The sequence below is a fragment of the Borostomias antarcticus genome (genome assembly GCF_949987555.1).
Source record: "Borostomias antarcticus genome assembly, chromosome: 25".
In the NCBI taxonomy this organism is placed as follows: domain Eukaryota; kingdom Metazoa; phylum Chordata; class Actinopteri; order Stomiiformes; family Stomiidae; genus Borostomias; species Borostomias antarcticus.
The window spans coordinates 3,473,896-3,494,409 of NC_140258.1; positions in this window are offsets into that span (position 1 = coordinate 3,473,896).

Consider the following 20,514-nt stretch of genomic DNA (forward strand, 5'->3'; position numbering starts at 1 on the left):
TCTTCGTCCCTACCCTCACCTATGGTCATGAAGGATGGGTCATGACCGAAAGAACGAGATCACGGATACAAGCGGCCGAAATGAGTTTTCTCCGGAGGGTGGCTGGGGTCTCCCTGAGAGATCGGGTGAGAAGTTCAGTCATCCGGGAGAGACTCGGAGTAGAGCCGCTGCTCCTTTGCGTCGAAAGGAGCCAGTTGAGGTGGTTCGGGCATCTAGTGAGGATGCCTCCTGGGTGCCTCCCTAGGGAGGTGTTCCAGGCGTGTCCGGCTGGGAGGAGGCCGCGGGGTAGACCCAGGACCAGGTGGGAGGAGGCCGCGGGGTAGACCCAGGACTAGGTGGCGGGACTACATCTCCGCACTGGCCTGTGAGCGGCTAAAGATTCCCCAGGCAGAGCTGGTTGATGCTGCTAGGGAAAGGGATGTCTGGGGCCCCCTGCTGGAGCTGCTGCCTCCGCGACCCGACCCTGGATAAGCGGATGAAGATGATGATGATGATGATGATGATTAAAGAATTCATTTGCGCCATACTTTACAAATTTGACAAGGTACACACAAACGGCTGATGTGACTGTGAAGGACACTTGTTGTGTGTTTAACTGGACTGTGTGTTTAACTGGACTGTGTGTTTAACTGGACTGTGTGTTCCTCCGTGCAGGTCAGCGGGCGTCTGGCCATGTTCTACGCGTCGGTCTACGCTCACTATGTGGACAAAGGAGACCCGGCGATGGCCGTCACGCTGACCATCTTCCACAATACGGTGAACGCACTCACTCACTCACGCACTCACGCACGCACGCACTCACTCACTCACGCACTCGCTCGATCGCACGCACGCACACACACACTCGCACACGCACACACACCCACGCACGCACTCACACGCACTCGCACGCACGCACCCGCACGCACTCACGCACGCACTCTCACGCACGCACGCACTCACTCACACACACACACACTCGCACGCACTCACTCACTCACTCACTCACTCACTCACTCACTCACTCACTCACTCACTCACTCACTCTCTCTCTCTTTTTCTCTCTCTTTCTCTCTCTCTCTTTCTCTCTCTCTTTCTATCTCTCTTTCTCTCTCTCTCTGTCTATCTCTCTCTTTATCTCTCTGTCTCTCTCTCTGTCTCTTGTGTTATAGCTGCGGTGCTGTGGACTGGTGGGTGCGTTGGACATCCTAGTGAAAAAGACGTGTCCTAACCATAGCTTTCTGGAGACCTTCACCATGCCTGTGAGTATACTAATATGACCTCACTATACCTGTGAGTATACTAATATGACCTCACTATACCTGTGAGTATACTAATATGACCTCACTATACCTGTGAGTATACTAATATGACCTCACTATACCTGTGAGTATACTAATATGACCTCACTATACCTGTGAGTATACTAATATGACCTCACTATACCTGTGAGTATACTAATATGACCTCACTATACCTGTGAGTATAATAATATAATAATATGACCTCACTTCACTATACCTGTGAGTATAATAATATAATAATATGACCTCACTTCACTATACCTGTGAGTATAATAATATAATAATATGACCTCTCTTCACTATACCTGTGAGTATAATAATATAAACTCACTTCACTATACCTGTGAGTATAATAATATAAACTCACTTCACTATACCTGTGAGTATAATAATATAAACTCTCTTCACTATACCTGTGAGTATAATAATATAAACTCTCTTCACTGTACCTGTGAGTATAATAATATGAACTGTCAGCCAACTACTCTCAAGGATTTATACTCAGAATGACTGTAGCTGTATTAGTCACACTTAACTACAGTAGGTCTGTCTTCTCGAAAATGGATGACCAAAGATGCCTTCAGTTGTGATTAAATATCTATTTCTCTAAATGGTTCACCAGATATAGATGAAAAAACTCAATTCTAACTCTCAGAGTAAACAGACTGCACCTTAATTATTATTATATCAATTAAAATTCAACATGGAAGATTACAGAATAACTGTCCTAATACTTTAACCTCCTCTCCTCTCCTCTCCTCTCCTCTCCTCTCCTCTCCTCTCCTCTCCTCTCCTCTCCTCTCCTCTCCTCTCCTCTCCTCTCCTGTCCTGTCCTGTCCTGTCCTGTCCTGTCCTGTCCTGTCCTCTCCTCTCCTCTCCTCTCCTCTCCTCTCCTCTCCTCTCCTCTCCTCTCCTCTCCTCTCCTCTCCTCTCTCCTCCTCTCCTCTCCTCTAGGCCTGTCCCACGGTCATCATGAACCTGTTCCAGGAGAAAGCCCCCCTGGTGATGGGTCTGTTCCTGGGCACGGCTGCCCTGCTGGTGGGCCCACTTCCATACTATACACTACGCACTTCCATACTATACACTACGCACTATACTAGTGTAGTAGCACAATAGAACACACACACACACACACACGCGCACACACAAACACACAGTAGCTCAGGAGGTAGAGCAGCCGTCTGCTGAGTGGAAGGTTCCCGGTTCGATGGCAGCTCCCAGCAGCATGTCGGAGTGTCCTTGAGCGTGCCCACTTCTCCTAGCTTCCTTGAGCCTGCCCACTTCTCCTAGCTTCCTTGAGCCTGCCCACTGCTCCTAGCTTCCTTGAGCCTGCCCACTGCTCCTAGCTTCCTTGAGCCTGCCCACTGCTCCTAGCTTCCTTGAGCCCGCCCTCTGCTCCTAGCTTCCTTGAGCCCGCCCACTGCTCCTAGCTTCCTTGAGCCCGCCCACTGCTCCTAGCTTCCTTGAGCCCGCCCACGGCTCCTAGCTTCCTTGAGCCTGCCCACGGCTCCTAGATTCCTTGAGCCCGCCCACTGCTCCTAGCTTCCTTGAGCCTGCCCACTGCTCCTAGCTTCCTTGAGCCTGCCCACTGCTCCTAGCTTCCTTGAGCGTGCCCACGGCTCCTAGCTTCCTTGAGCCTGCCCACTGCTCCTAGCTTCCTTGAGCCTGCCCACGGCTCCTAGCTTCCTTGACCCTGCCCACTGCTCCTAGCTTCCTTGAGCCCGCCCACTGCTCCTAGCTTCCTTGAGCCCGCCCACGGCTCCTAGCTTCCTTGAGCCTGCCCACGGCTCCTAGCTTCCTTGAGCCTGCCCACTGCTCCTAGCTTCCTTGAGCCTGCCCACTGCTCCTAGCTTCCTTGAGCCCGCCCACTGCTCCTAGCTTCAACACACAGCTCTGAGAACTACTGACCTGTTCACTATGAACTACTGACCTGTTCACTATGGAGCAGATGGAGGAGAGAGGGAGAGAGAGAGATAGAGAGAGGGAGAGAGAGATGGAGAGAGAGAGATAGAGGGAGAGAGAGAGAGATAGAGGGAGGGAGAGAGAGAGATAGAGGGAGAGAGAGAGAGGGAGAGAGAGAAAGAGAGGGAAAGTCAGTTTGGAAGGCACCAGGTGGTTAAATAACGGTAAATGGTGTAAAGAACCAGTGAGGAGCAGAGCAGATGGAAATGCTAAATGGACGGCACTTATAGAGCACGTTTACCCAAAGCGCTTTACAGCGAAGGCCTCTCATTCACCCACTCACACACACATCAATGGCGGCAGCTGCAAGATGCAAGGTGCCAGCCTGCTCACTGGGAGCAATTTGGGGTTCAAAAGGGCACTTCGACATGTGGTCAGGAGGAGCCGGGATTCGAACCGCCGGCCCTACGATCACCGGGTGACCCGCTCTACCTCCTGAGCTACAGACGCCCGGACGAGAGACATCAACTCCAAACCTCAAGATTGTTAACATCTCTTTGTTCCCCCTTCTCCTCTCCTCTGCTGTGTGCTGACCCCTACCTACCTGTGTGTGCTGACCTGTGACCCCTACCTACCTGTGTGTGATGACCCCTACCTACCTGTGTGTGATGACCTGTGACCCCTACCTACCTGTGTGTGATGACCCCTACCTACCTGTGTGTGATGACCTGTGACCCCTACCTACCTGTGTGTGATGACCCCTACCTACCTGTGTGTGCTGACCTGTGACCCCGACCTACCTGTGTGTGATGACCCCTACCTACCTGTGTGTGCTGACCTGTGACCCCGACCTACCTGTGTGTGATGACCTGTGACCCCTACCTACCTGTGTGTGCTGACCCCTACCTACCTGTGTGTGATGACCTGTGACCCCTACCTATCTGTGTGTGATGACCTGTGACCCCTACCTACCTGTGTGTGATGACCTGTGACCCCTACCTACCTGTGTGTGCTGACCCCTACCTACCTGTGTGTGATGACCTGTGACCCCTACCTACCTGTGTGTCGCTTACATCTCACCTCCTCATCTAATGACTTTCTTCCCTCGCTCCCTTTCTGTCTCCCTCCTTGCCTCTTTCCCCCTCCATCTCTCTCTCTCTCCATCTCTCTCTCTCTCCATCTCTCTCTCCCTCCATCTCTCTCTCTCTCCTTGCTCTTTCTGTCCGTCTCCTCCTCCTCCGTTCTGTTCTCCCTCCCTCCATCTCTCTCCTCTCGCTCTCTCTGTCCATCACCTCTATCTCCTATCCGTTTGTCCTCTCTCCATCAATCAATCTCTCCTTGCTCTCTCTGTCTGTCACCTCCTCTTCCTCCTCCTCCCCCTTGCTCTCTCTGTCTGTCACCTCCTCCTCTTCCTCCTCCCCCCACCCCTCCTGTCCTCCTCCATGACCGTCCGTCTCTCTCCCTCCCCCCCCCACCCCTCCTCTCCTCCTCCATGACCCTCCGTCTCTCTCCCTCCTCCCCCCATCCCTCCTCTCCTCCTCCATGACCCTCCGTCTCTCTCCCTCCTCCCCCCATCCCTCCTCTCCTCCTCCATGACCCTCCGTCTCTCTCCCTCCTCCCCCCATCCCTCCTCTCCTCCTCCATGACCCTCCGTCTCTCTCCCCCCCCCCACCCCTCCTCTCCTCCTCCATGACCCTCCGTCTCTCTCCCTCCTCCCATCCCTCCTCTCCTCCTCCATGACCCTCTGTCTCTCTCCCTCCTCCCCCCATCCCTCCTCTCCTCCTCCATGACCCTCCGTCTCTCCCCCCCCCCCACCCCTCCTCTCCTCCTCCATGACCCTCCGTCTCTCTCCCTCCTCCCATCCCTCCTCTCCTCCTCCATGACCCTCTGTCTCTCTCCCTCATCCCCCCATCCCTCCTCTCCTCCTCCATGACCCTCCGTCTCTCTCCCTCCCCCCCAGGTCGCAGCCATCGTGTTGAGCTCAATCCTCAGGAAGGAGATCTGGCACTCCCACTCCTCCTCCTCCTCCTCCGCCACCTACGTGCTCCTCTCCCCCCCCGCCACCCCCTTCTCCCCCCCCGCCACCCCCTTCTCCCCCCCCGCCCCCTTCCCCCCCCCCCAGCCCGACCCTTACCAGGACCCCGTGGTCTTCACCCCTCTGACCGTCTCCATGACCACTGCCTCCGCTTGCATCTAACCCCTCTGTCTGCAGACCTGGGGGCAGTTTCATTAGTCTAGGGGCAGTTTCATTAGTCTAGGGGCAGTTTCATTAGTCTAGGGGTAGTTTCATTAGTCTAGGGGCATTTCAGTAGTATTTGTAAATAATACAATACCCAGGTCTGATTTCCCATATCGCACACTACCGGCTTTGTTTGCCTCTGTGTTCAGCTCAATCCTCTGTGTTCAGCTCAATCCTCTGTGTTCAGCTCAATCCTCTGTGTTCAGCTCAATCCTCTGTGTTCAGCTCCATCCTCTGTGTTCAGCTCAATCCTCTGTGTTCAGCTCAATCCTCTGGCTTCTTTTCACTGTTTAGTGACTGGATAATGTTTTCATTCTGTCCTTGGCTTGGGTGAGGGTTTCAGACTGTAGTAGGCTAGGGTTAGGGTGAGGGTTAGGGTTATAGGGTTAGGGTTAGGGTTTTAGGGTTAGGGTTATAGGGTTAGGGTTAGGGTTATAGGGTGAGGGTTAGGGTTATAGGGTTAGGGCTTGGGTGAGGGTTTCAGACTGTAGTAGACTGAGCAACTACTCACACTCTCCTGCACCACCATGACCTTCACACCATGACCTTCACACCATGACCTTCACACCATGACCTTCACACCATGACCTTCACTCCAGAGAATCTCCATTACTTAACCCTCTCTCTGTCTCCTCCTAGTCCTGAAAGTGTTCAGGGTCAAAGTTCCCGCACCTCCTGGTCCCCTCCCACTCTGCTTAACCCCCCGACCTTGCCCCCCCTCCTCCCCCTCCCCCTCCCGCAGGTCACAGCGTCGGCGTGCGCCGCCGTCCTCATGAAGGAGATAAAGAGGAGCGAGCGAGGGGTGCCGGTCCACTACAGCCAGCCCATCTGCTGAGGGGTGTGGAGGAGGGCCAACCAGTGCAGCCACTGGCAACGTTTAATGCAAACTTGAATGGAGGTCCCCCGCCCGCGATTCTTCTTCTCCTGCTGCTTTCACTGCTGCTTCACACAGGAAGTGTGGACCCACAAGGGATGTTTATTGTTAAGTAGTTGAGTGTGATTTGCATGGTCAGCTGGTGTGAACCAGAATAGTCTCAGGACTGTGTTCCATGTTCGTACCAGAAGGGCATCGTGTTTCTATGAATCCATTCCACAGGGGTCAGTAAATTGGCTGGCTTTGTGCATTTTACCTTCAATCATTTATTTTTGTATTGTATAGCCTAGCATGCTAGCTTCACTATGACGTTGTCATAACAGCTTCTGATGGCCACATAAAGAAGTGAACCTAGTTGTATTATGCAAATAAAAATGCATTTATTTCGGCCTTCCGGGAGTCCGTTTCTAAGAAGGGCCCGGCCATGTGTCTACTGAGACGGGCCAGGGTGTCGTTACACTGAGAGAATCCCCTTCCTGCTCCCCAGAATGGCTGTTGAGTGAAGCGACAGGCCGGCAGCCTGTGGTAATAATCAAGGCTTTGGCTGCACAAGCAGTTGATCCCGAGGACCTCGAGTGCAGACAGCTGCTTTTCTAGTGACCAAATGATGCCGAGAGACTCGCCAGTTTGTGTCATCTGACAAAAATAGCCGGTAGAGATTTTTCCAAACGCTTGTTTGTACGTTTGTTACACTGTAATCCAAGTATTTCCGTCCTGTTACAAATGGCTGTATTCTAATGTTGTTCTACTGAGTATCTTGGCCAGTTGTTGAAAAAATAAACATTCTTAAGTGCTTCTTTTCTTTAACGCCGGCTCCTGTCTGTCTGTGATTGAATGAGTGCTTGAGGATAAACATCACAGACCAATGTTGTGGATATACTTTATTTGTAATATTTATTTTTTTATTGTGCTCATGTATAGAAAAAAAGGCAAGGCAGATGGAGTATTGTACATTGATTAACAGAGTAACAAAAAGACGATGTGTACACCATGCAGTCCCAGGATGAGAAGGTCAGAGGTCAGGTGTGTGATGTAGCAGTGATGCAGTCCCAGGATGAGAAGGTCAGAGGTCAGGTGTGTGATGTAGCAGTGATGCAGTCCCAGGATGAGAAGGTCAGAGGTCAGGTGTGTGATGTAGCAGCGATGCAGTCCCAGGATGAGAAGGTCAGAGGTCAGGTGTGTGATGAAGCAGTGATGCAGTCCCTCTCGGCGGGAGAGCACAGGAAGTACACCTGAAGAACACAACACACTGTCCAGAGACCACCTGATGAGATGCATCACTATACCATACAATAGTGTTTATAGATTAGGACTGAGATGTATTATCTGAGAGGGTGTTGGTTGGAACCCCGGCTCTTCAATGAGCTTTGAGTTGAAGACGAGAGCTCCACAGAGGGCAGTTTGGCCTGGCAGGATGGAAGGGTGTAGCCAAACCACGCCCTCCTCTCCAGTCTATACCACCTGGCAGCCCTCCTCACCAGTCTACACCACCTGACAGTCCCCCTCACCAGTCTACACCACCTGACAGTCCCCCTCACCAGTCTACACCACCTGGCAGCCCTCCTCACCAGTCTACACCACCTGGAAGCCCTCCTCACCAGTCTACACCACCTGGCAGCCCTCCTCACCAGTCTACACCACCTGGCAGCCCTCCTCACCAGTCTACACCACCTGGCAGCCCTCCTCACCAGTCTACACCACCTGACAGTCCCCCTCACCAGTCTACACCACCTGGCAGCCCTCCTCACCAGTCTACACCACCTGGCAGTCCTCCTTCAGTCTACACCACCTGGCACCTCTGTGACAAGCTGACTGCTTTGAAAACAGTCTTTAATTGTGGCCTGTTCCCCACCATCTGAGCAACTATAGAAGTTTGTGCCTAAAGCCTAGTTTTCTCAATCCATGCTCAAAACATGCACGGCTGGTATACTTCCATCCACTCCCGTCTCTTCCTGGGCGCAGCACAGCAGGAATGAGAAAGAGGGGGGAATGGGTGAATTCATTGGAGTGTGACGCCCTCTAGTGGTGAGAATTGTGAGTCACATACTGAGAACCTAGGTCAAGTACACACACTGTACATTTGACTTGAGGTGCGTTAGATTTATCTCTGAGTTTGAGGCCCAAGTATGAGAGAGCTAACCGTCTTTTATCCATATCTGGGCAACATAACGCATGAAAGAAACATGAGACAACTTTAAAGGTTATGTACATTTATACAGTTTCACAAATACAGTACGTCATTAACAGTAATGTCACATGACACACAGACATTCAGATATGGAGCAACATAGAACCATTTGGGGGAGTCGATCGCCTCGTTGAGAGGGGTCAGGGAAGAATTTTTACAGCTCACTTATCTGGCCACCGGGTGATTACTGTTTTTTTGCTTCCCTATGGAATATGTAGAGGTGGGTCGTATGCCCACCTCCCTTGTTCTCTGTAAAGCGCATTGTGTTGCCTCTGGGTATGAAATGTGCTATACAGATAAAGCTTTGATGGAGCAAGCTCCTGGAGTATGTTTGTCTACCAGCTAAGAACATTTATAAAGCAATAAATTACATTTTCAGAGTAAGAGAAGCTAAAAACGACATAGGAGAGACATGGCAAATACTGGTGTGTGTTTGCTATGGCCCAGGCCTAAAGCCGGAAGTGGGCTGGTGTATGTCTGTGTGTATGTGTGTGTGACAGGAAGTCCAGGCAGCTCACTGAGCACAGTCGTGGGATACAGTGGAGATAACCCCAAACTGAACAAACCAAATGTTGAGGCCAATGGGGTAGATGGTGATGGTCTAGATCAGTGATTTTCAACCAGTGTGCCGCGGCACACTAGTGTGCCGTGAGAGATCGTCAGGTGTGCCGTGGGAAATTATCTGTCATCGTGGGGTTATTTGTTATGTATTGTGTCTTGAACGTCTTGTTTCCGGCCAGGCTGTTAGCAGGATGTGACCTTGGATTTTTCCTGGTTCAGAGCCGGTAGCCCACGTTCAAAGACTGCAAGCTTTCTTTTGAACGCTTGAACAAAGGGGCAACTCGCTCTGACAAGCGGGTCTTGGACACAATCAGGTGACATGTGCTGACGGGACTCTTCACTGCGAGCCACCTCCTTCAGCCTGTCCGGCAGCAGCATCCCAATGATGCGGACCATCAGGATGGCTCGTCTCCACAGCCCACGGATGCGCCTTCGACGGAGAGTCAGATCCGGACATGGCCTCCAGTGGGGCTTGGGTGATCGTGAAACGTCCGCGTCAGATTGTCCCTTTACCAGCACCCCACTAGACACCATGGGGGTGGTGATCGCGAATGGTGGTCTAACAGATGGAGCTGTGATAGAAAGGACTGGGTCCGATGGACCTGTGACAGACGGGGCTGTGTCAGGTGTCCTCTTCATCAGAGAGTCCGAAGTAGAAGTGGTCGCTCCTTCACAGACTTCTTCCCACTCCTTACAAATGAGCCTCCGATGCCGAGAGAGCTCCAGATCTCGTCTCCAGTGGGGCTCGGGTGATCGTGGAGTGTCCGGCTCAGATTGTCCCTTTAGCGCCACCCCACTAGATGCCATGGGGGTGGATAAGGCGCTAGTGGGGCTGTGTCCTCTACTGGTCCTGTTCATGGAAAGTGGTGGACTGACAGATGGCGCTGTGTCAGATGGAGCTGTGTCAGGAGCCCTCTTAACCATAGAGTCCGAGGTGGAAATGGCCGCCCCTTGAAAGACTCCCTCCCACTTCTTGCGAAAGAGTCTCTGACGCAGAGAGAGCTCCAGATCTCGTCTCCAGTGGGGCTCGGGTGATCGTGGAACGTCCGGGTTAGATTGGTCCTTTACCAGCACACCACTACACACCTTGTTCGTGGATAGGTGGCTAGCGGGGCTGTGTCCTCTACTGGTCCTAGTCATGGAGAGTGGTGGACTGACAGATGGACCTGTTACAGACAGGGCTGTATCAGGTACCCTCTTCATAAGAGAGTCCGAGGTAGAAGTGGTCGCTCCTTCACAGACTTCTTCCCACTCCTTACAAATGAGCCTCTGACGCCGAGAGAGCTCCAGATCTCGTCTCCAGTGGGGCTCGGGTGATCGTGGAACGTTTAGCTCAGATTGGTCCTTTACCAGCACACCACTAGACGCCATGGGGGTGGATAAGGCGCTAGCGGGGCTGTGTCCTCTACTGGTCCTGGTCATGGAGAGTGTTGGACTGACAGATGGACCTGTTACAGACGGGGCTGTGTCAGGTGTCCTCTTCATCAGAGAGTCCGAAGTGCAAGTGTCCGTCCCTTGACAGATGTCTTCCCACTTCTTACGAATGAGCCTCTGACACCGAGAGAGCTCCAGATTGCATCTCCAGTGGGGCTCGGGTGATCCTGGAACGTTTAGCTCAGATTGGTCCTTTACCAGCACACCACTAGACGCCATGGGGGTGGATAAGGCTCTAGCGGGGCTGTCTCCTCTACTGGTCCTGGTCATGGAGAGTGTTGGACTGACAGATGGAGCTGTGACAGAAGGGACTGGGTCAGATGGGGCTTTGTCAGGTGCCCTCTTCATCAGAGAGTCGGAGGTGGAAATGGCCGCCCCTTGATAGACTCCCTCCCACTTCTTGCGAAAGAGCCTCCGACGCAGAGAGAACTTGGAGGAGGACGGGGCCGTGTCAAATGAACCGGTGACAGATGGGGCTGTTTCAAATGAGCCGGTGACAGACGAGGCCGTGTCAAATGAACCAGTGACAGACGGGGCCGTGTGAAATGAACTCATCTCAGACACCATGTCTTGTCCACAGCCCCCCGGATCATAGGAGTCAGAACCTGGATCGTCTTGTCCTGGACAGTCCCAATAGCTCGCATGCATCTTCGCATACAGTCCCAATGGCTCGCATGCATGCATGCACCGGGCTGTCACACTGTCCCGCTGGGCCCTTTTGAGATACAATAAAATAAAATGACTTTTGATGATTTCAGTACACTTGTACAATCAAAATGCATCATACCACACATTTTATACATAAACACACACATCTCACACATGGATGCACACGCGCACGCACAAACAAACACACATACATTCACACACACACATAGACACACACACACACACACATACACACACACACACACATGGTTGGATACACTGAAAAAAACATTATCAACTTACCAATCAATGTCTTCAAGGTTTTCATCCTAATTTATAAAGGAAATACAAGATGGATGTTGAGTTCATTAAGGCTTCAGAAAGACAGAGCAGCTTCTGTAATTGTTTGAATTGTAAATGATTAAAGTACAATGAAACTTTGATTACCAACCTTAATGTTTCTTTGGCGATTTCTCAGTTTATATGATAGCCAAAGCAAGATCAGGATCATATAGAGCGCAATAAAAACTCCCGTGCAGAGGAGTTTCACATCAAGATCCAGGAACGGGGTCTGAAAGGGCGTCGCCTCAGGACCTTGGTTTACAGGTCTACATGAAATTGGCACCCTCTCTCGGGTTCTAAAAAGATCAATTATTCCAATAGCGAACATATTGGCAAAGATAGATCTTTAGCAGCATGTTCCTCTCATCACAAACACCGCACTGAGGCTTGTACACTTGTTACAGCAGGATATGTACCTTGCCGCTGTGACGTGTACACGTTACGCCGTAGTGCCCGTGATGTCACAGACCGGATATAATTCTATCCGGTCTGTGACATCACGGCACTACGGCGTAAGGTGTACACGTCACAGCGGCAACACTGACTTGACGGCTAGTCCAGGCGGCCAGCTAATTGAAATAAATGTATACTAGATTTAAATAGATTTAAGCTATTTTCTTTTTGCTTGAGACCCAACGATACCCCTTATTTAACACACCCAGAATTAAATAGGTGCGCTTAAAAGGCTGGTCGGAATCAGTCCGTTAAATCCAGTAGTTAATTGTCCACGTTTTCGATAGAGATGGATAGGCATTATTGGTGAAATTAAATAAAGGTAATCGCTCTCTTTGAATCATTCATATTCAAGGGCATTTGTTATTTTGAAGACTACTCGTAGGCCAGTAGGATTTGAAAGGAGCCCAAGACAGAGGCGCGCATGCGCTCCTGACCCCCGAGTGCACAGCCCATGATCCCATGAGAGAGAGCGGTGTCGTGTGGCCGATTAAAGCCCCCGGGTCCTGTTATTCTGTTCATAAAGTAGCCTACTTTGAGACACAACCTCAAAGTGCTGACGAAACGGTTTGGCTACTCGTTCCGTTAATATTAGGCCTATCAGTCCCTGAATAGAGAACCCAACCAAAACATAGTTTTGATGAAGACCGTTTGGAGACCAGAGCTGTAGGAGCACCCTACTGTAGGCTATACTATTGAAAATTACCCATTTCTCATTCATGTTGTAAATAACCCTTAGTGAGGACTATTTATTAAGTAGTTACTTCCTGCAAGCCTTTATTTTTCTTAGTGCTGTTTTTTGGTTTGTTCATATTATGAGACCTTTATTTTGGTAAACTAACCTTCTGTATTTGCTCCCTGTCACATTGTTGTTACCTGTAACCCATTAAGCACCTAGCTGGAACGGGAACAAGGTATTGTTTGTTGTGTGATTTGTTTCGATCTAACTGTTAAGAAGTATTTAATTCAATTGATGCATTTCTACCTCAATGGCGCTGATGTTACTCCTGATGTTAGATGGAGTTGAATGAATGGCTGTAACGCGACGGTAATGCGAGCTTTCTTATACACCAATTGATATGGTCTGTTTAAGTTTGTATGTTGAGCTCATTTTATTTCCATCATCTCTCCTGTAGCTCGGTGTTTCTTGAGGAAACTGATAGGAAGCATTGTGTTCAATATAAGGACGGATGAACAATAAAAGGCTTCTGGAAACATCAGTGCGCTTCAGCGCATTATCTAGTAGGGTTCTACACTAAGAAGGATTTCTGAAGAGTATTTCACTCACAAAAGTATGGAACATGACTTGGAGAACACAATCCTGAGACATGCGGGCCTCGGTCGGTGGTGGAGCTACAGAATTCCGCTACCCCATGTCCAGCACATTATGGGGTGAGTTATGAGTTTTGTGATTTGGTTGAAGGTAAAGTTGAACGAGCAGCAGAATAATAACATTTGCCTCTAGACAGTTGAAAGTCTAGAAACCGCAAGGCCAACAAATTGTCCATGATCCCTCTGTCACTCTGCCTTTTCCACAGGGAAATTTTCTCATTGGGCTTCAGGCCATTTCGCTGGGTGTGTACCTCTGGTGACCCCCTTCTTTCTGACAAAGTGCTGCGTGTTTGTGCTTCCATATATCCTGGTGCCCGTGCAAATAGCCTACAACAAGACATGTTAACTGTTAGTGTACCAAATACATTCACTTGATGGACAACAGTGGTTATATGTTTGAATTTTTAGATAAATAAAACATTTTATTCATGTCTTCTGCATGGCTCTGGGTGTGTGAGTCACAGGCAGACAGGTGACAGGCTGTTACTGTCCTTTGTCCAAGATGATGGCCCATTGTGACAGATCATGGGGTGTGGTAGGGGTGTGGTCTGGGTAATGAATATTCTGATTGGCTGCTAATAAGCCTGCTAAATTTGGGAACTGTTGTGACTAAACTTTTTTTTTTGGAGCTATTTAGATCTAGGATGTTCTAAATATTTTTTACATCATTGCATAACCAAGACTTTGATGAACAACTTTCATATTGACAAAACAATTCATCACTATCATTTAGGGGGTGTTTTAACAACATTTGTGAGGGCAGAAAAAAATAGTCTTTATAATTTTTGTGTTTGTAGATCTATTTATAAGCTGAATGGTAGTGACCAAACTATTGATGGCAAATGTAGCTGCGATTGTCCTTCAACTAAAAATATAAATCATTCGGAGTAAGTGTGCGTTAAGTTGAGGAAATTTAAATTAAGTGTAGTCCAGTTTAAAAATGCATTCAAGGCAAGGCAAGTTTATTTATATAGCACATTTCAGCCACAGGGCAATTCAAGGTGCTTTACATGAGACATTAAAAGCATTAAAACAAAAAGCAAGACATTATAGACATTTAAAACAAAAGGCAGGACAAATTAAAAGCATTAAAACAAAAAGCAAGACATTATAGACATTTAAAACAAAAGGCAGGACAAATTAAAAGCATTAAAACAAAAAGCAAGTCATTATAGACATTTAAAACAAAAAGCAGGAAAAATAGAATACAGGAATAAAAGTTACAGTGCAGTATACTGATAAACATATTAAAACACATTAAAGAAAGAAAGGGGGGAAGGAGCCGGAGCTTGTGAGGGAGGTGGAGCGATACCAATTACACCTGGTGGGGCTAACCTCCACGCACAGCACCGGCGCCGGAACCAAACTCCTGGATAGGGGTTGGACCCTGTTCTTCTCCGGAGTTGCTCACGGTATGAGGCGTAAGGCAGGTGTGGCTATACTAGCTAGCCCCCAGCTGAGCGCCTCTGTGCTGGAGTTCACCCCAGTGGACGAGAGGGTCGCATCCCTGCGCCTTAGGACTGTGGGGGGGGGGACTCTGACTGTGGTTTGTGCTTATGCACCGAACAGCAGTTCAGAGTACTCAGCCTTCCTGCAGACCCTGAGTGGAGTCCTTTTGGGGGCTCCTGCAGGGGACTCCAGTGTCCTACTGGGGGACTTCAATGCACACGTAGGCAATGATGGAGAAACTTGGAGGGGCGTGATTGGGAGGCATGGCCACCACGATCTGAACCCGAGTGGTGTTTTGTTGTTGGACTTCTGTGCTAGTCACGGTTTGTCCATAACAAACACCATGTTCGAACACAAGGATGCCCACAAGTACACCTGGCATCAGAACAACTTAGGCCGAAGGTCGATGATCGATTTCGTTATCGTATCATCTGATCTGAGGCCATGCGTTTTGGACACTCGGGTAAAGAGAGGGGCAGAGCTGTCCACTGATCACCATCTGGTGGTGAGCTGGTTTCGATGGCGGGGGAAACTTCTGGACAGACCTGGAAAACCCAAGCGTGTAGTGAGGGTGAACTGGGAACGTCTGGAGGAAGAGCCTGTCCGGAGAGATTTCAATTGCCACCTCCGGCGGAGCTTCTCAGGCATCCCTGTGGAGGTTGGGGACATCGAGCATGAGTGGTCGGTGTTCAAAGCCTCCATGGCTGAAGCTGCGGCTGGGAGCTGTGGCCTGAGGGCCATAGGTACCTCAAGGGGCGGTAACCCTCGGACACCGTGGTGGACAGCGGTGGTGAGGGAAGCCGTCCGACTGAAGAAGGAGGCCTTCCGGGTTATGTTAGCCCGGGAGACCCCAGAAACAGTTGCAGGGTATCGACTGGCCCGGAGGGCTGCGGCTTCGGCCGTGACCAAGGCAAAGCAGCAGGTGTGGGAGGAGTTCGGAGAAACCATGGAGAAGGACTTTCGGTCGGCACCAAAGTGTTTCTGGAAGACCATCAGACCCCTCAGGAAGGGAAAGCGGGGGACCATCCAAGCTGTATACAGCAAGGAGGGGACACTGCTGACCTCAACTGAGGAGGTTGTTGAGCGTTGGAAGGAGCACTTTGAGGAACTCCTGAACCCGACTAATCCACCCTCTACGATCGAGGCAGAGCCGGAAGATGATGGGGGGTCGTCAATGTCCTTGGAGGAGGTCACTGAGGTAGTCAAACAACTCCACAGTGGCAGAGCCCCAGGGACTGATGAGATCCGTCCAGAAATGCTGAAGGCGCTGGGTGTAGAGGGGCTGTCTTGGTTGACACGCCTCTGTAACATTGCGTGGAAGTCTGGGTCAGTGCCGAAGGAGTGGCAGACTGGGGTGGTGGTCCCAATATTCAAAAAAGGGGACCAGAGGGTGTGTGCGAATTATAGAGGCATCACATTACTCAGCCTCCCAGGGAAAGTTTACTCCAAGGTGCTGGAAAGGAGGGTCCGGCCGATAGTCGAACCTCAGATCGAAGAGGAACAATGCGGATTTCGTCCTGGTCGTGGAACTACCGACCAGCTCTTCACTCTCGCAAGGATCTTGGAGGGGGCTTGGGAGTTTGCCCAACCTGTCTACATGTGTTTTGTGGACTTGGAGAAGGCTTACGACCGGGTCCCCCGAGAGGTCTTGTGGAGGGTTATGCGGGAGTATGGGGTGAGGGGGTCCCTACTTAGGGCCATCCAATCCCTGTACACCCAGAGCGAGAGCTGTGTCCGGGTCCTCGGCAGTAAGTCGTCTTCCTTTCCGGTGGGTGTTGGCCTCCGCCAGGGCTGCGCTTTGTCACCAATCCTGTTTGTGATTTTCATGGACAGGATATCGAGGCGTAGCCGGGGGGAGGTGGGTTTGCAGTTCGGTGAGCTGGGGATCACGTCACTGCTTTTTGAAGATGATGTGGTCCTGATGGCATCAGCTGCCTGCGACCTCCAGCACTCTCTGGATAGGTTCGCAACTGAGTGTGAAGCGGCTGGGATGAGAATAAGCACTTCTAAATCTGAGGCCATGGTTCTCAGCAGGAAACCGGTGGCCTGTCCGCTCCGAGTAGGAAATGAGTCCTTACCCCAAGTGAAGGAGTTCAAGTATCTGGGGGTCTTGTTCACGAGTGAGGGAACCATGGAGAGGGAGTTTGGCCGGAGAATCGGAGCAGCTGGTGCGGTTCTGCAGTCGCTTTACCGCACTGTTGTGACGAAAAGAGAGCTGAGCCAAAAGGCAAAGCTCTCGATCTACCGGTCTATCTTCGTCCCCACCCTCACCTATGGTCATGAAGGATGGGTCATGACCGAAAGAACGAGATCACGGATACAAGCGGCCGAAATGAGTTTTCTCCGGAGGGTGGCTGGGGTCTCCCTGAGAGATCGGGTGAGAAGTTCAGTCATCCGGGAGAGACTCGGAGTAGAGCCGCTGCTCCTTTGCGTCGAAAGGAGCCAGTTGAGGTGGTTCGGGCATCTAGTGAGGATGCCTCCTGGGCGCCTCCCTAGGGAGGTGTTCCAGGCGTGTCCGGCTGGGAGGAGGCCGCGGGGTAGACCCAGGACTAGGTGGCGGGACTACATCTCCGCACTGGCCTGTGAGCGGCTAAAGATTCCCCAGGCAGAGCTGGTTGATGCTGCTAGGGAAAGGGATGTCTGGGGCCCCCTGCTGGAGCTGCTGCCTCCGCGACCCGACCCTGGATAAGCGGATGAAGATGATGATGATGATGATGATGATTAAAGAATTCATTTGCGCCATACTTTACAAATTTGACAAGGTACACACAAACGGCTGATGTGACTGTGAAGGACACTTGTTGTGTGTTTAACTGGACTGTGTGTTTAACTGGACTGTGTGTTTAACTGGACTGTGTGTTTAACTGGACTGTGTGTTCCTCCGTGCAGGTCAGCGGGCGTCTGGCCATGTTCTACGCGTCGGTCTACGCTCACTATGTGGACAAAGGAGACCCGGCGATGGCCGTCACGCTGACCATCTTCCACAATACGGTGAACGCACTCACTCACTCACGCACGCACTCACTCACTCACTCACGCACTCGCTCGATCGCACGCACGCACACACACACTCGCACACGCACACACACCCACGCAGGCACGCACTCACACGCACTCGCACGCACGCACGCACGCACCCGCACGCACTCACGCACGCACTCTCACGCACGCACGCACTCACTCACTCACACACACACACACTCGCACGCACTCACTCACTCACTCACTCACTCACTCACTCACTCACTCACTCACTCACTCACTCACGCACGCACTCACTCACTCACTGCCTGACATCTTCTGCCTCTCTCTTTCTCTCTCTCTCTTTTTCTCTCTCTTTCTCTCTTTCTCTCTCTCTTTCTATCTCTCTTTCTCTCTCTCTCTCTGTCTATCTCTCTCTTTATCTCTCTGTCTCTCTCTCTGTCTCTTGTGTTATAGCTGCGGTGCTGTGGACTGGTGGGTGCGTTGGACATCCTAGTGAAAAAGACGTGTCCTAACCATAGCTTTCTGGAGACCTTCACCATGCCTGTGAGTATACTAATATGACCTCACTATACCTGTGAGTATACTAATATGACCTCACTATACCTGTGAGTATACTAATATGACCTCACTATACCTGTGAGTATACTAATATGACCTCACTATACCTGTGAGTATACTAATATGACCTCACTATACCTGTGAGTATAATAATATAATAATATGACCTCACTTCACTATACCTGTGAGTATAATAATATAATAATATGACCTCACTTCACTATACCTGTGAGTATAATAATATAATAATATGACCTCTCTTCACTATACCTGTGAGTATAATAATATAAACTCACTTCACTATACCTGTGAGTATAATAATATAAACTCACTTCACTATACCTGTGAGTATAATAATATAAACTCTCTTCACTATACCTGTGAGTATAATAATATAAACTCTCTTCACTATACCTGTGAGTATAATAATATAAACTCTCTTCACTGTACCTGTGAGTATAATAATATGAACTGTCAGCCAACTACTCTCAAGGATTTATACTCAGAATGACTGTAGCTGTATTAGTCACACTTAACTACAGTAGGTCTGTCTTCTCTATACCACATAAGACAACAAAATGGATGACCAAAGATGCCTTCAGTACTTCAATACTTTAACCTCCTCTCCTCTCCTCTCCTCTCCTCTCCTCTCCTCTCCTCTCCTCTCCTCTCCTCTCCTCTCCTCTCCTCTCCTCTCCTCTCCTCTCCTCTCCTCTCCTCTCCTCTCCTGTCCTGTCCTCTCCTCTCCTCTCCTCTCCTCTCCTCTCCTCTCCTCTCCTCTCCTCTCCTCTCCTCTCCTCTCCTCTCCTCTCTCCTCCTCTCTCCTCCTCTCCTCTCCTCTAGGCCTGTCCCACGGTCATCATGAACCTGTTCCAGGAGAAAGCCCCCCTGGTGATGGGTCTGTTCCTGGGCACGGCTGCCCTGCTGGTGGGCCCACTTCCATACTATACACTACGCACTTCCATACTATACACTACGCACTATACTAGTGTAGTAGCACAATAGAACACACACACACACACGCGCACACACAAACACACAGTAGCTCAGGAGGTAGAGCAGCCGTCTGCTGAGTGGAAGGTTCCCGGTTCGATGGCAGCTCCCAGCAGCATGTCGGAGTGTCCTTGTGCGTGCCCACTTCTCCTAGCTTCCTTGAGCCTGCCCACTGCTCCTAGCTTCCTTGAGCCTGCCCACTGCTCCTAGCTTCCTTGAGCCCGCCCACTGCTCCTAGCTTCCTTGAGCCCGCCCACTGCTCCTAGCTTCCTTGAGCCCGCCCACGGCTCCTAGCTTCCTTGAGCCTGCCCACTGCTCCTAGCAACCTTGAGCCTGCCCACTGCTCCTAGCTTCCTTGAGCCTGCCCACTGCTCCTAGCTTCCTTGAGCGTGCCCACGGCTCCTAGCTTCCTTGAGCCTGCCCACTGCTCCTAGCTTCCTTGAGCCTGCCCACGGCTCCTAGCTTCCTTGACCCTGCCCACTGCTCCTAGCTTCCTTGAGCCCGCCCACTGCTCCTAGCTTCCTTGAGCCCGCCCACGGCTCCTAGCTTCCTTGAGCCTGCCCACGGCTCCTAGCTTCCTTGAGCCTGCCCACTGCTCCTAGCTCCTAGCTCCTTGAGCCTGCCCACTGCTCCTAGCTTCCTTGAGCCCGCCCACGGCTCCTAGCTTCCTTGAGCCTGCCCACTGCTCCTAGCTTCCTTGAGCCTGCCCACGGCTCCTAGCTTCCTTGAGCCTGCCCACTGCTCCTAGCTTCCTTGAGCCTGCCCACGGCTCCTAGCTTCCTTGAGCCTGCCCACTGCTCCTAGCTTCCTTGAGCCCGCCCACGGCTCCTAGCTTCCTTGAGCCTGCCCACTGCTCCTAGCTTCCTTGAGCCTGCCCACTGCTCCTAGCTCCTTGAGCCTGCCCACTGCTCCTAGCTTCCTTGAGCCTGCCCACGGCTCCTAGCTTCCTTGAGCCTGCCCACGGCTCCTAGCTTCCTTGGGTCAATCACAGAGGACCCATTCCACCGGTGACACTGCTGTACTTTACTGCCCCCTGGTGGCAACCGAACACCCAGCACCGTACTGCACACTATAAACCACTCCACACTGTCTGTTAGAGCCACGGTACAACACACAGCTCTGAACACTACTGACCTGTTCACTATGAACTACTGACCTGTTCACTATGGAGCAGATGGAGGAGAGAGGGAGAGAGAGAGATAGAGAGAGGGAGAGAGAGATGGAGAGAGAGAGATAGAGGGAGAGAGAGAGAGATAGAGGGAGGGAGAGAGAG